This window comes from Oncorhynchus nerka, linkage group LG13 (assembly GCF_034236695.1).
Source record: "Oncorhynchus nerka isolate Pitt River linkage group LG13, Oner_Uvic_2.0, whole genome shotgun sequence".
Classification (NCBI taxonomy): Eukaryota; Metazoa; Chordata; class Actinopteri; order Salmoniformes; family Salmonidae; genus Oncorhynchus; species Oncorhynchus nerka.
The window spans coordinates 74163257-74180025 of NC_088408.1; the positions used below are offsets into that span (position 1 = coordinate 74163257).

At 43.7% G+C, this 16769-nt stretch overlaps 1 pseudogene; it reads left to right on the forward strand.

The window, feature by feature from the left end:
- The first annotated feature begins 418 nt into the window (after positions 1-418).
- On the forward strand, positions 419-10891 carry LOC115140584 (uncharacterized; annotated as a pseudogene).
- The last annotated feature ends 5878 nt before the right edge of the window (positions 10892-16769 follow it).

Consider the following 16769-nt stretch of genomic DNA (forward strand, 5'->3'; position numbering starts at 1 on the left):
GCAAATGCATCCAACAAGTTTGTAGTCACAAGTTTGATGTAGTCATTGCGTGCTATGAATATGGGACCAAATGCTTAACTTTTGACTACTTTAATACACATACAGTTGAAGTCAGAAGTTTACATACACTTTAGCCAAATATATTTAAACTCAGTTTTTCACAATTCCTGACATTTAATCCCAGTAAAAATGTACTGTTTTAGGTCAGTTAGGATCACCACTTTATTGTAAGAAAGTGAAATGTCAGAATAATAGTGGAGAGAAGGATTTATTTCAGCTTTTATTTATTTCATCACATTCCCAGTAGGTCAGAGGTTTACATAGACTCAATTAGTATTTGGTAGCATTGCCTTTAAATTGTTTTAACTTGGGTCAAATGTTTCAGGTAGCCTTCCACAAGTTTCCCACAATAAGTTGGATGAATTTTGGCCCATACCTCCTGACAGAGCTGGTGTGTGCCTCCTGTTTTAGGCCTCCTTGCTCACACATGCTTTTTTAGTTCTGCCCACACATTTTCTATAGGATTGAGGTCAGGGCTTTGTGATGGCCACTCCAATACCTTGACTTTGTTGTCCTTAAGCCATTTTGCCACAACTTTGGAAGTATGCTTGGGGTCATTGTCCATTTTGAAAACCCATTTGCATCCAAGCTTTAACTTCCTGACTGATGTCTTAGATGTTGCTTCAATAAATCTACATAATTTTCCTGCCTCATGATGCCATCTATTTTGTGAAGTGCACCAGTCCCTCCTGCAGCAAAGCACCCCCACAACATGATGCTGCCACCCCCGTGCTTCACGGTTGGGATGGTGTTCTTCAGCTTGTGTAACAGTATAACTTTAGACCGCCCCCTCGCCCATACCCGGGCCGGAACCAGGGACCCTCTGCACACCTCAACAACAGTCACCCACGAAGCATCGTTACCCATCGCTCAACAAAAGCCACGGCCCTTGCAGTGCAAGGGGAACTACTACTTCAAGGTCTCAGAGCAAGTGACGTCACCGATTGAAACGCTATTTAGCGTGCACCACCGCTAACTAAGCTAGCCGTTTCACATCCGTTACACTTGCAAGCCTCACCCTTTTTCCTCCGGACATAACAGTGTACGGGATGTACAGCATCATTCTCTGACAATTCATATCTAATTTACCTTCAACAATCATGTTGCGTGCATATTTAGCTAGTATGGTTAAACCATGTGTGTGCTAAACTGCTAACTGGTTTTCTCTCCAGGGCCTAGAGGTGTTGCAGTCTCGCTGTACGTCAATGACCCGGCGGGCGGCAGGACTGCCCATGCTCATCCTGTGAGTGGTGTCAGCAGAAGAGGCCAGTAAGGCTCTGTCCCTCCTGGCCCACAGCATACACACCCTGCTGGGCACAGCCAGAGCCCCTCTGCCCCAGGACTGGGACAAGACACTGGTCCTGCCACAGGTAACACACATCATCAATGCACCAAACATAAGTTAGCCAGATATACAGTGCCTTCAAAAAGTATTCATACCTCTTATTCCACATCTTGTTATGTTACTGCCTCAATTAAAAATTGATTTTTTTTTTTTTTTTACCAATCTACACACCCTTACCAATGTACTTGCAATTATTCTTGAATGAGTTCATGTGCAGTTCATGTGCGAAGGATTAGCATTTCAAAGTATATGATTATAGACTGTGTAATGAATCCATTTTGTCTATCCCTCTCTCTCTCAGTCCACACCCCCTTCCCCCTTGTCCACCTAGCCGTCATATCGGTTTAGCCCACTAGGGAATCTTCCCTATCATTGTTAGTAACCAATATCTACTGTTTGTTTGTTTATGTGTTTCTGTGATTATTTAGTTAGTTAGTAAATAAATGATTAAGCCAATTGGTGTATAGAGGATTTGTAGTAAAAGCTGAGTTCGTGCAGATAACCAATAATTTACAACGTTCAGATGAGACTGACGTTAGGTAAAGAATAATTCATTAATAAAAGACTAATTAATCAGATATTAAAATATCTGAACAGTTATATTCAGAAAAGTATAACTTTGTAATCTGAAGATTTTCCGTGGTGCCCCGACTTTCTAGTTAATTAAATGTACATGATTAGTTTAATCACGTAATAATAATTAGAGAATTGATTTGATAAACAGTCTTCATCTTTAATGATGCCAAAGACACGACACCACTATGCTCAAAGGGTTATTATTTTTACCTGTCTATCAATAGGTGCCCTTTGTGAGCTATTGGAAAATCTTCTTGGTCTTTGGGGTTGAATCTGTGTTTAAAATTCACTGCTCGACTGAGGGACCTTATAGATACTTTTATGTGTGGGGTACAGAGATGAGGTAGTCATTCAAAAATCCTGTTAAACACTATTATTGGACACAGATCGAGTCCGTGCAACTTATTATGTCACTTGTTTGCATATTTTTACTTTTTGACTTATTTTGGCTAATCATAACAAAGGAGTTGAATACTTATTCACTCAAGGCTTTTCATTTTTTATTAATTAGGAAAAATAAAAATAAAACATCATTCCAGTTTGACATTATGGGATATTGCGTGTAGGCCAGTGACAAAATATCTAAATTGAATACATTGTAAATTCAGGCTGCAACACAAAATGTGGAAAAAATCAAGAGGGTATGAATACTTTCTGAAGGCACTGTACATGCACGTTACCCACCACCAACACAGATGAGATGCACAGCCATAGGGATACTCAAGTACAGGTCAGTTAGCATTCTGTCTAATGTTGGCTTTCCCCCTCCTCTCCCCCAGGTGTGTGCAGTCAACACCCTACAGGCCCTGGTACGGGGCTCTGGGCTGAGGGTAGTTGTGCTGCAGTTTACCCAGGCTGTGGCAATGCTGTCCCTGACCCTTCTCAGCTCCCACTGCTGGACCATGAGGAATGCTGCCCTACTGTAAGACCTCCTCTCCTCTGACAACTGTAATGCACACACACAGAGTCAAATCTCACATTTCAGTGTAATTTGTATTGTCTGAAACTGACCAAATCAAAAATGTAACTATATAGACCGGGCAAAAATCTATTAGGCCCACTTGAGTGGTCTGCTCCAATTTGTTTCATGTAGCTATCAGACATACATGTTAAATGATTGATTTGTTATTGTGCGCCCTCTGACTGAACTCTTTCCCATGCACAGGCGCTCTGTGCTCCAGGATGCTGGGTCAGTGCTCTGGGGGTGAGGAGGACTCCACCCAGCATGTCAAACAAGCTAAGCGTCAGTATAGAGACAAAGTAGAATCTCAATTCAACGGCTCAGACACAAGAGGTATGTGGCAGGGTCTACAGTCAATCACGGATTACAAAAAGAAAACCAGCACTGTCACGGACCAGGATGTCTTGCTCCCAGGCAGACTAAATAACTTTTTTGCCCGCTTTGAGGACAATACAGTGCCACTGACACTGCCCGCAACTAAAACATGCGGACTCTCCTTCACTGCAGCCGACGTGAGCAGCCGCGCCCTCAGAGCATGCGCAGACCAGCTGGCTGGTGTGTTTACGGACATATTCAATCAATCCCTATCCCAGTCTGTTGTTCCCACATGCTTCAAGAGGGCCACCACTGTTCCTGTTCCCAAGAAAGCTAAGGTAACTGAGCTAAACGACTACTGCCCCGTAGCACTCACTTCCGTCATCATGAAGTGCTTTGAGAGACTAGTCAAGGACCATAATCACCTCCACCCTACCTGACACCCTAGACCCACTCCAATTTGCTTACCGCCCAATTAGGTCCACAGACGATGCAATCTCAACCACACTGCACACTGCCCTAACCCATCTGGACAAGAGGAATACCTATGTGAGAATGCTGTTCATCGACTACAGCTCGGCATTTAACACCATAGTGCCCTCCAAGCTCGTCATCAAGCTCGAGACCCTGGGTCTTGACCCCGCCCTGTGCAACTGGGTACTGGACTTCCTGACGGGCCGCCCCCAGGTGGTGAGGGTAGGCAACAACATCTCCACCCCGCTGATCCTCAACACTGGGGCCCCACAAGGGTGCGTTCTGAGCCCTCTCCTGTACTCCCTGTTCACCCACGACTGCGTGGCCACGCACGCCTCCAACTCAATCATCAAGTTTGTGGACGACACAACAGTGGTAGGCTTGATTACCAACAACGACGAGACAGCCTACAGGGAGGTGTGGTGTCAGGAAAATAACCTCACACTCAACGTCAACAAAACTAAGGAGATGATTGTGGACTTCAGCAAACAGCAGAGGGAACACCCCCTATCCACATCGATGGAACAGTAGTGGAGAGGGTAGTAAGTTTTATGTTCCTCGGCGTACACATCACAGACAAACTGAATTGGTCCACCCACACAGACAGCATCGTGTAGAAGGCGCAGCAGCGCCTTTTCAACCTCAGGAGGCTGAAGAAATTAGTCTTGTCACCAAAAGCACTCACAAACGTCTACAGATGCACAATCGAGAGCATCCTGTCGGGCTGTATCACCGCCTGGTACGGCAACTGCTCCGCCCACAACCGTAAGGCTCTCCAGAGGGTAGTGAGGTCTGCACAACGCATCACCGGGGGCAAACTACCTGCCCTCCAGGACACCTACACCACCCCATGTCACAGGAAGGCAATAAAGATCATCAAGGACAACAACCACCCGAACCACTGCCTGTTCACCCCGCTATCATCCAGAAGGCGAGGTCAGTACAGGTGCATCAAAGCTGGGACCGAGAGACTGAAAAACAGCTTCAATCTCAAGGCCATCAGACTGTTAAACAGCCACCACTAACATTGAGTGGCTGCTGCCAACACACTGACTCAACTCCAACCACTTTAATAATGGGAATTGATGGGAAATGATGTAAAATATATCACTAGCCACTTTAAACAATGCTACCTAATATAATGTTTACATACCCTACATTATTCATCTCATATGTATACGTATATACTGTACTCTATATCATCTACTGCATCCTTATGTAATACATGTATCACTAGCCACTTTAACTATGCCACTTTGTTTACATACTCATCTCATATGTATATACTGCACTCAATACCATCTACTGTATCTTGCCTATGCCGCTCTGTATCATCACTCATTCATATATCTTTATGTACATATTCTTTATCCCCTTACACTTGTGTCTATGAGGTAGTAGTTTTGAAATTGTTAGCTAGATTACTTGTTGGTTATTACTGCATTGTTGGAACTAGAAGCACAAGCATTTCGCTACACTCGCACTAACATCTGCTAACCATGTGTATGTGACAAATAAGATTTGATTTGATTTGATGTCATGTCTCCCCTCCTGCCTTCTTCACCCAGTACCCTGCCTTGCAGCCCTTCCTCCTGGGGGAGTTGAGGGGGGCGGCAGGGAACTTACACGGTCCCTAGAGGAGGCCCGGCTCCGCCTGTACCCCTCCCTCTACCCTGAGAGGGGTCCAAGACCAAACAGGGTGATTACTGTTTTCATGTCATTATTACATTTCCTCAGACAAGCAAAATGATCCCTACTCAATGAAACAGGTGATTATGTACACTACTGTTAAAAAGTTTGGGGTCAATTAGAAATGTCATTGTTTTTGAAAGAAAATCAATTTTTTGTCCATTACAATAACATCAAATTGATCAGAAATACAGTGTAGACGTTGTTAATGTTGTAAATGACTATTGTAGCTGGAAACGGCAGATAAACTGACGAGTTTCAGAAGATAGTTCTTTGTTTCTGGCCATTTTGAGCCTGTAATCGAACCCACAAATGCTGATGCTCCAGATACTCAACTAGTCTAAAGAAGGCCAGTTGTATTGCTTCTTTAATCAGCACAACATTTTTCAGCTGTGCTAACATAATTGCAAAAGGGTTTTCTAATGATCAATTAGCCTTTTAAAATGATAAACTTGGATTAGCTAACACAACGTGCCATTGGAACACAGGAGTGATGGTTGCTGATAATGGGCCTCTGTACGCCTATGTAGATATTCCATTAAAAATCAGCCGTTTCCAGCTACAATAGTCATTTACAAAATTAACAATGTCTACACTGTATTTCTGATCTATTTGATATTTTAATGGACAAAAAATGTGCTTTTCTTTCAAAAACAAACTTCTGTCATCCTGTTAAAGGATGACAAACCTGTATGCTCAGTTAGGCACATAATCATTTACAGTGTTCTGTGCGTCCGTCCCCCTGCATTATGGAAAGTGATCCATGTAATCTTTGTTCCCAGGGCTCTGTCAGACTTCCTGATTCCCCTGCTCCATCTGGCTGCCAGTCTCATCTGCAGTGTGAGGATCTAGACCTCCAAAGCCTTGGCCATCCTGGACTGAGCTCTATGCACACAGCTGAGGGTTTACAGAACAGAATAAAAGGGAAAGATTCCATTGAGGTCATAGAGATCCTTTAATTCATGTTATTTTTAATTCAGTGATTGTCAGGTTTTATCATCTGTTTTCTATTTCCCCAGCCCTCTCCCTGATGTGATGTGGTGGGCTATGTAGAGTCCAGACTATGGCTGGTGATGGAGGTTCAACATTTCCCACTGGTGCGGGGGGCCTACCTGGGAGTGACTGGCATGCTGTGGGGGCGCTGCTCACAGGGGTTCCTCAACCAGCTGAGTAATGTACTCCAGGCAGAGCTGCACTCACCACAGGCTCCAAGTATCTCTCTCGCTTTCTCTCTCTCACTCACTCACTCACTCACTCACTCACTCACTCACTCACTCACTCACTCACTCACTCACTCACTCACTCACTCACTCACTCACTCACTCACTCACTCACTCACTCACTCACTCACTCAACTCACTCACACTTTTCCAGAAACACAGTTCAGTCATGATGTGCTAACTAACCACATTGTATTTGTGTTAACCATCCCACCATACAGAAGGTTTATGACATGATTTGTGAACCTTACAAGTTGGGTGCACCTCCTTCCGGCTCTATCGACTTCTTGTGTGCAGAGCGCAAGTGGGTTTGGGGGTGTTTATCCTCTGAGAGCTCCGATCTGAGGCTGCCATTGGTCAGTTGGGCGGCGATGGTTTGGGTCCAGCATGCAACAGGTGCTGCAGATGGCACTGCAGGTGAGACATGAATGCCGGTATGGACTTGAGCATGCTGGGAAAGTCCCTCTGCCCAAAACCTACTGACAGTTCTCATGAACTAGTTTTCAACGCACAATATGAGGAAACCAAGGCATTAAAGATAAGTTTGACTTAAAACACACTGCTGCATGGGGCTGAAATCAAGCTGCATATGGGGCTGAAATGGGTGTGTATCAGCTCACAGCTATTATATACTAACTAATCAGGCAGACCTGAACAAGACCAGTCAAGGATATCCGTCCTTTTTCTCTGTTGTGTCAAAGTCATTATGGGTTTGCTGAGATTGTTTTATTAAAGAAAACTAAGTCAACACTGCACCACATTCTCTCCATAACCCATTGGTGACCAAATAGGGATCTGCCTTTCAGTCCGCAAATGTTTCCTGTAGCATAGTCTGATAAGAGCTCTTGATCCTTCCTCTATATAAAGAAAACATTATTTTGCCTTTGATAAAAGCCCCATAGGTCCAATCAATCTGCTTGTGTCCGTGCCTGTGTTACACCTCCTTCAGTTCCTGGAAAGCTAAGTGTCCCCACCTATTGGCTGCCCTTTTAGTCCCTTTAATGACTCCACATTCCTGAATTGACAATGCTGACCTGATCTTGCTGTGTGTTATGTTGAATGGTGTTTAACGTTGCACTCTGCTCCGTCCTGAAGGAGGCGCTGTTAGACCAGAGTGTGGAGTACAGCAGGATATACTGTATCTGACAGCCCTAGTGGCAGTGATGACTCTGTCCCAGGACCCATCTCCTTCTCCCACACTGGATGGTCCAGTCCTGCTGGAGTGTGTGGAGCTGCTGCTGGTGGCCCTGGCGGGCAACAGAAGGGGGTACAGAGTTCCTCTCCCAGACCCTGTGGGATGCCAGCCTGCTACTCTCCCAAAGGTCAGGATACAGATTCAGCACACCACACTCTTCTCTGTTTTTGCCATGATTTATTACACTGTACAATAACATGTCATTATGGTGTCAGAGACACAAAAAACATGCAGAAGCCTTCAGAGTCTTTTTCTTCTCCCTCTATCTCAATCTTCAGACATCTCTGTTTTCTCGCTGGTGCAGTCTGTTGGAGGTCCACCTGGCCCCGAAGGCCCCTGAGGCTCTCAGGATTGCCTGGGGCCTGTCTGGCTGGGACCCCCTCACTGAGCACGGCCCTGAGGGACCACACTCCTCTCCCTGTCTTCAGCACCAGGTAGAGATCTAGAGCAGGGTCGTAGATTAAAAAGTACAGTATACTATACCTACTGACCTTTTCACAATCTGCTGTCGTTTATCTCATCTCATCATGATAATATCCTCTACTTGTGCTTCCTATGCATGCTGATCAACACAGTGCTTTACCTGCTGCAGGACGAGAGTAGGCCAGGAGAGCAGGAAGGGAGAGGAGCTTGTACCTGATTCAGGTCAATCAGGCTCTGCCCTTCCTGCTGGAGCTGCTGCTGGAGGAATACTGGGATAATGCTGGTGCCCTGGAAGTGTTGCTGTGTCACCTTCCCCAGTCTGACCAGAGAACTGTACTGAGGGAGGCCAGGGACACTGGGTGAGTTACCGCACTCACAGGCAATTAACAAGCTCATGTAAACAGAATATTAGCGGTGAGCAATTTAGTGTTTTTTGAGGTTGGTTCAATTATTTAAAAACATATCACTGTTTCGCCTTCTATTCTTGTTTTTATTTTTACATTAAATGCAATATGCATTATGTGAGTTGAATGCTGTAACAACACAGAATAAAACAATTAATAATGTGTTATTTAATTCCAAGTCATCATCTCATCTGTCTGACAAAAATCACTATTTTAGTAGTTCTTCAAAGTAAGTAAGGCATACATTTGACTGCTGAATACCAATACCTCATGAAGCAACTGCTCTCTATGCCATGATTTATAACTTATAAGAGCCCTGATAATTAACTACATTGACCCTAATCTATTGCATGGCTATTTGTCCTGTCTGTGTTTATTTTACGCCTGCTAGATAAGAGACAGAAGCAATGGAGTATGGTCATTGTAGTTAATTATCAGGTTTTCTGTGCTAAACTATGCAGAACATTGGTCTGTTGGAAACTACAACTCCTTACGACATTGCACAGTTCGGGCTTGATCTGATTTATCTCTAGAGAAACTGCAGCATAATGTGCCCATTGAGCCCGTTGAAAAAAAACGAACCAAATGGAATTTAAATAATTGAACCGATGTCGGTCAATTACTTGTTTAAAAAACGAAAAATAGCCGATATTTCGGTTAATCGCTCATCACTACAGAATATGTATTTTGTCATTCAGTCTTATTTTCTTTTTGTTGTTGTTCATCGTTCACTCTGTGTTTCACAGGTGTGCTAGTCTCTATGAGCAGGATGAGGCCAACGTGTTTGCAGAACCATCTGTGATGTCAGCATCTCGGCTTCCATACATTACATTACATTGCTTCAGCTCGCTGAAAAGTACCCAGCATCGTCAGGGGTGGCAGAGCGCGTGGGTGTGTGCGCCAGGGAGAATGTTACAGACCTGCTGGAGAACCTTGGGGTCTGCAAAGACCTCCAGCCAGGTAACACAGAGGCCAAGGGCCACATATTTACCGATCGTGTCTAACTGTTCTTCCATTCTAGGTGAGCCTCAGCCCGGCCTGGTTGGCTCTTCTCGTGGATTCTGGTTTCCATGGTGGCCTGTTGGCCAGGCCAGTATTCCTCTTGTGGCTGCTGGAAATGTCTGACCTACGGCCCCCTCTGTGATCCTAAGAGTTTATGTAAGAACATCCAGGAAATTACCTGTCTGCTCAGCCAGAACGGTATCCAGTTGCCTGCTGCCTTTACTGCAGCTATGACTGGAGACCTGCCTGGATGATACAGTAGTCTGGTTTATTGATTGCCTTAGGACCTCCTCTTTGATGATTTAAATCCAGAATAAATACATCCATGGATGCTGTATGAATGCCTACGGAAGTTACAAACTATGTGGACTTTTAATGGACACTCTGCAGCTGCTTAATTCCTATGGTCCTATCCCACACTACAGTACAGTACAATGCAGTAGCATTTGGCAGGCAGGCTCTCAGATGGGTAATGTACGAGAGCTGACTGACTACAGCCAGATGAATGGCAATGATCAGATAACTCACTGCTGCTGATGAGAGGCCTGCTAAGTATTGAACAGCTATAACCTATGGAGAGCCTCTCCTTACACCTACAATGCCTGAGCTGAGTGTCTATACTGACTCATCCAAAGAGCCTCATTTCAGTTGATGCTATTGCTTGTTTTATTAACATTGTGGTTGTGCATTTGCATGTCTGCGTAATAATAATGCAACCATGATGCAAGTAATATTTTGCATTGTTTAAGTTATATTTTTAATGTCATAGATTAAATAATCTATTCAAGTGGGATTGTCCTCTCTTCCCTAAAGCCGTTCATGTTTAGATGTGTTTTATCTGTAGCCCAACATTAAATCCCTCTGTTGTACTTGACTAGACCATGAACAAAGCCCCTCTGTGAGGATATGCATACAGCTCTGACTCCCTAGACCGGTTCCAACTGCCTCTGACCACTCCTGGTGTAACTGTCATACCCCCAGCAGCCACAGCAAGGCACCCTCTTTACATTGCCTTTTCTTTTCTCTTGTTGATTGATTGAAATTATTATACAATTTAAAAAAAAATACATAATTAAGGGTGCTCAAGCCAGTGATGCCTCAACATACAATTTAAGAAAAGCATCAAAGATGACATTTAATAAAGGAAGGGGGGAATGCAGCAATGGTAGTGGAAAACAATAGAGTATCACAGCATTAAAACCTAGCATCATACAAGGAAATAGTTCCAATCATTTTTCCTATAGGGGATTTTTAGAAACACTTAAAATAGGGTCTGTGTTTCATGAAAGTTTATCCTGGCATGACGTTTAGATAACGTGTAAATCTCTCTAGGACAAAGTGACTTTTATCAATATATTCACCTGTATTTCCCATGACAAAAAATGAATGCTAATTAGCTGCTAATGTGGCCATCATAAAGAACTACTAATGACATGATGATCTGGACAAGACAGGAGCTTGCAGGGATTTGTAATCTTGCCTGATGTCTACTTTGATTCTAATTCACATTTTCTAATCTGAGCGTAAATAGTGCTTAATATATTGATAAAAGTCACCTTGTCCTAGAGAGATTTACATGGTTATCAAAACGCCACGCCAGGATAAACCTACATGAAACACAGCCCCTATGTTAAGTGTTTCTAAAATTACCTATGGGAATAATAAATGGTGGGAAAATGATTGGAACCATTTTCCTGTTTGACCGCTAGGTTTGATTGGTATTATGACACCTCCACTGTGGGGTTCTATTACAGAAAAAAAAGAGTTGTTTGTTTCATAAAATAAGCTAATTAGTAAAGTTCCATTTCCTATTAAACTACTCTGGACAGGTACATCTCCCTGATCTCGCATACACCCAATACATACAACAATCAATGTCTTATACATACATACACAAGACAATCACAATATGATACACCAAAGGCAGACCATATGCTATCCTGGGTATTTTCTTCTCACCCACGTACTGTACTCTTACGACTCACTTCTTCTTTCTATATTAGCTACGTCTTATTGGGTTTCATCTGCAGCAGAGAGACTCAGACGGTGACTTAATGCCAGCAGTAGGCCGGCAGCAGTAGAGACAGACAGACAGCATGGGAATACAAGGCTTTATGCTCCGTTAGTGGTCGGCCTTCTTCCTGGATAAGTGTCCATTGTCAGACCGCCTGCCTCCCTCCGTCAGATGAAGATGATTGACTGTACTGTAGAGCTGCTGGTTTCCCTGCAACACCCTACACACTAGAACAGTCTTACATCATAATCATTACAGCAGTCCACTCCTTTTGTTGGAGATGTGCATCTATCAGTGCAGGCAAATATTTGATAAGAGGCTACAGCTACTGTGCTGTCCACCCTCTTTGGAAGCGTTTGTGTGTACATTGGGTCTGAATGACCTTTTCTAATATGTCCTTGATGTGCTTGGAGGAGGTCAGTGTGATCATGTGTGATGTAGTGTTATTGAGGCGAGGAGCGTATACACCAGATGTGATCAACAGTCAGACAAATAATACAATTCTGCCTTCTTGGCCTTGGAGGAAATAATAGTGTGGTTCCAGGATGTGGAGGGCAGCACACAAAGGGGGTAGTGATAACTTAAGAAAACAAGAGTCTATTATCTGAACGTTTGATTCTGAAAAATGAGAGACACAGAGAGATAAACGGGGTGTATAATCTTACAGGATTTAAATAGGTCTAAGAGCAGGTACAATACTATAGCACTAACATAATCTACTGATTTACTCATTGTGATACCAACACTGTGTGCTTTGAAAACAAACAGTACAAATGTTTCTATGTGAACTCTGTGCTACTTACAGACAGACAAATAACATGTTGTGATTTCGGTCCTTGAGCATGTCTGAACACTGAACTAAAAAATACATTATGAAATGAATCATGGAAATAACTTGTGTAATCTTATACACAACATTTTAGTATCTTCTTGCTCCTTTCACTTCAGTGTTGTTTCCTTGTCTGGCTCACTCTAACTATGACCTATTTAACTGTCCAAATGTTTTTCCATGGGAAACTTTCCATAGATAATTAAGAAAATTAAAGTTGGGCATTTTCCAGAGTGTGTGTGTCGGTGTGTGTGTCAGTGTGTGTGTGTGTGTGTCGGTGTGTGTGTTTCCTGCACTCTGGCTAGGGTTTAATAGGAACCTGGAGGCAGACCATCTGGCCTTATTAGAGCCTTTGTTACCATTCCCTGAGACTGCAGGGTTACCTGGATACAGTCTCAGAGGTTTTCATTAAGTCTGTGTCTATGTAATGAAATGATTAGCCACGGCAGACAGGAACAAGGCCAAGTAAGCATCAAGGCTTTTATGAGCTGTGTGTTCCATTTAAGGTCACAAGGAATCTGCTTTTCCACTCACTGACATATCACTGCCAGTCTTCTGTTCTGGTTAAGAAAACAATAAGAGGGAACATTCACACTTTACTCAGCATCAACACAACATGATTTTAGGTCAACTCAATGTAAAGAGCTAATCAAATATATGAAGTCAGTTTGAATAAGATTGGTTTTAACTTCCTCTTACACTGCTATCAGCAGCAGTGGGTATTTGTGTTTACATGAGAGAAAAAGAGAGCGTGAGAGAGTATTTGTGTTAGCTTGGGAAGAAAGAACGAGTGACTGTAGAATGGGATAGAGAGTTTGAGAGAGAGAGGGAGAATGTTTGTATTGGTAATTGACAAAGCAGAGTGACATTTGTGTGAAAAGCCGCTGCTGAGTGAACGCTGACTGAGTCATGCTCTGTTAGTGGCCTGTGGCTCTCTCCTTCTGCTGGGGTCAGCCAACAATGACAGGGGCCTCTCTCCTTTAAGCACCCAGCTGCCTGCACAAGGAGAGGAGATAGCATTTAACATTGGCCTCCTTTGGTCCCCATGCCCTTATGAAGTGTTGGCCTGTCAGTGACATCACCATGGGTCAGTGGCTGAGGCTGAGGGAGAATAGAGTAGGGTTGAGAGAGAGGGGCTGTGTGGGGGGATGGAAGGTTCTGTCTGGGATAAAGTGTTGAATGTAAAGTCTATTGCCAGCATTATTTTATAGGGTGTGTCTGATAATAATTCAAGTAACTCTGACACTAAAGTAACATAGTCCTTAAAATATTGTGAATATTTTTGGTAAAAGTTTCTCTGGGATTAGACCTCCTGCTAGTAAAAAAAAGCCACAGTGAAGTTGAAATCTCTGTCAACAAAATTTTCAGAAAGTATTGTATTTAGAATGAAGGCAAGTAAATCATTAGAGTGGTTTGTTCACCTAAAAAAAGTGTTTTATTTTAGTGTTAAAAGCAGGAATGTCTGAATAGTAAACTAATCCAGTATGTGTTGGCAGAGTGTGAGTTTTTTGGGAAAATCTTTGGACAGCTCAGGAAGGCAGAGATTTGAGATATACAGTGGAACAGTGTTTGGACTCTGAACAGTCTCTAAAGTGATGTTTTGGAAGCTTGCAAAGTAGGGCAGTGGGGCAAATTATTTATGAGTACTGTAATGTGTTCTATTTGGCCTAGTGGGCCAGCAGGATAAATGGTGAACAAACAAGGGAGACGGGTTTCAATGCTGCTACTGTACAGGTTCCTTTTTTCTTTTGCTGCATTTATTTTTTCTTTCCATGTATCCTGCAGCCTATAATCTGATTGGCAGGGCAGTTCTATGCTGCCAAAGGAGGAGGTAAAGTCTTACCACCATAAAAAAAAAAGATTGGAAAAAACTGATCAGTGATCAGTATAACAAGGCCCTTGGTGACCAAGTCTAGAGTAACAACTTCATGGTTCTTCCTCTGTTTCATTTAACACAGGGTTCAGATCAGAAGATCCTAAAATAACCAGATATATTATTTACCAATAAAAACATTTATTAAGCTACTCAAATATCAGGAGAAACCATAAGTTATTCAAATCAAACTGCGTTGTATGACCCTCACTATAACTTAATTAAAATTAGTAGCATTCAGTGCAATATAGGCCTGATCTATTTGAGCATGTACACCTTTAGAAAAAGGTTTTTTTGGGCTGTCCATAGGAGAAACGTTTTTGGTTCCATTTAGGACCCTCAGTGGAACTGGGCCGGAGTGGTGTCACACTTGTCCCCATCCCTAGAAAACACAGCTGATTAAAGTAATTGCATTCTAAACTAAAGATCGTGATTAGTTGATTATTGGAGTCAGGTGTGTTAGCTGGGGCTGGGGCAAAAGTGTGACACCACACAGGTTCGAAGGACTGGAGTTGCCAATCCCTGGATTAGAACATGGACACAAAGGCCATTTAAAATCAAATCAAATCAATTTTTATTTGTCACATACACATGGTTAGCAGATGTTAGTGCGAGTGTAGCGAAATGCTTGTGCTTCTAGTTCCGACAATGCAGTAATAACCAACAAGTAATCTAGCTAACAATTCCAAAACTACTACCTTATAGACACAAGTGTAAGGGGATAAAGAATATGTACATAAAGATATATGAATGAGTGATGGTACAGAGCGGCATAGGCAAGATACAGTAGATGGTATTGAGTGCAGTATATACATATGAGATGAGTATGTAAACAAAGTGGCATAGTTAAAGTGGCTAGTGATACATGTATTACATAAGGATGCAGTAGATGATATATAAGGATGCAGTAGATGATATAGAGTACAGTATATACGTATACATATGAGATGAATAATGTAGGGTATGTAAACATTATATTAGGTAGCATTGTTTAAAGTGGCTAGTGATATATTTTACATCATTTCCCATCAATTCCCATTATTAAAGTGGCTGGAGTTGAGTCAGTGTGTTGGCAGCAGCCAAACAATGTTAGTGGTGGCTGTTTAACAGTCTGATGGCCTTGAGATAGAAGCTGTTTTTCAGTCTCTCGGTCCCAGCTTTGATGCACCTGTACTGACCTCGCCTCCTGGATGATAGCGGGGTGAACAGGCAGTGGCTCGGGTGGTTGCTGTCCTTGATGATCTTTATGGCCTTCCTGTGACATGGGGTGGTGTAGGTGTCCTGGAGGGCAGGTAGTTTGCCCCCGGTGATGCGTTGTGCAGACCTCACTACCCTCTGGAGAGCCTTACGGTTGTGGGCGGAGCAGTTGCCGTACCCGGCGGTGATACAGCCCGACAGGATGGTCTCGATTGTGTATCTGTAGAAGTTTGTGAGTGCTTTTGGCGACAAGCCGAATTTCTTCAGCCTCCTGAGGTTGAAGAGGCGCTGCTGCGCCTTCTTCATGATGCTGTCTGTGTGGGTGGACCAATTAAGTTTGTCTGTGATGTGTACGCCGAGGAACTTAAAACTTACTACCCTCTCCACTACTGTTCCATCGATGTGGATAGGGGGGTGTTCCCTCTGCTGTTTCCTGAAGTCCACAATCATCTCCTTAGTTTTGTTGACGTTGAGTGTGAGGTTATTTTCCTGACACCACACTCCGAGGGCCCTCACCTCCTCCCTGTAGGCCGTCTCGTCGTTGTTGGTAATCAAGCCTACCACTGTTGTGTCGTCCGCAAACTTGATGATTGAGTTGGAGTCTTGCGTGGCCACGCAGTCGTGGGTGAACAGGGAGTACAGGAGAGGGCTCAGAATGCACCCTTGTGGGGCCCCAGTGTTGAGGATCAGCGGGGTGGAGATGTTGTTGCCTACCCTCACCACCTGGGGGCGGCCCGTCAGGAAGTCCAGTACCCAGTTGCACAGGGCGGGGTCGAGACCCAGGGTCTCGAGCTTGATGACGAGCTTGGAGGCCACTATGGTGTTAAATGCCGAGCTGTTGTCCTCTTGTCCAGATGGGTTAGGGCAGTGTGCAGTGTGGTTGAGATTGCATCGTCTGTGGACCTATTTGGGCGGTAAGCAAATTGGAGTGGGTCTAGTGTGTCAGGTAGGGTGGAGGTGATATGGTCCTTGACTAGTCTCTCAAAGCACTTCATGATGACGGAAGTGAGTGCTACGGGGCGGTAGTCGTTTAGCTCAGTTACCTTAGCTTTCTTGGGAACAGGAACAATGGTGGCCCTCTTGAAGCATGTGGGAACAACAGACTGGGATAGGGATTGATTGAATATGTCCGTAAACACACCAGCCAGCTGGTCTGCGCATGCTCTGAGGGCGTGGCTGGGGATGCCGTCTG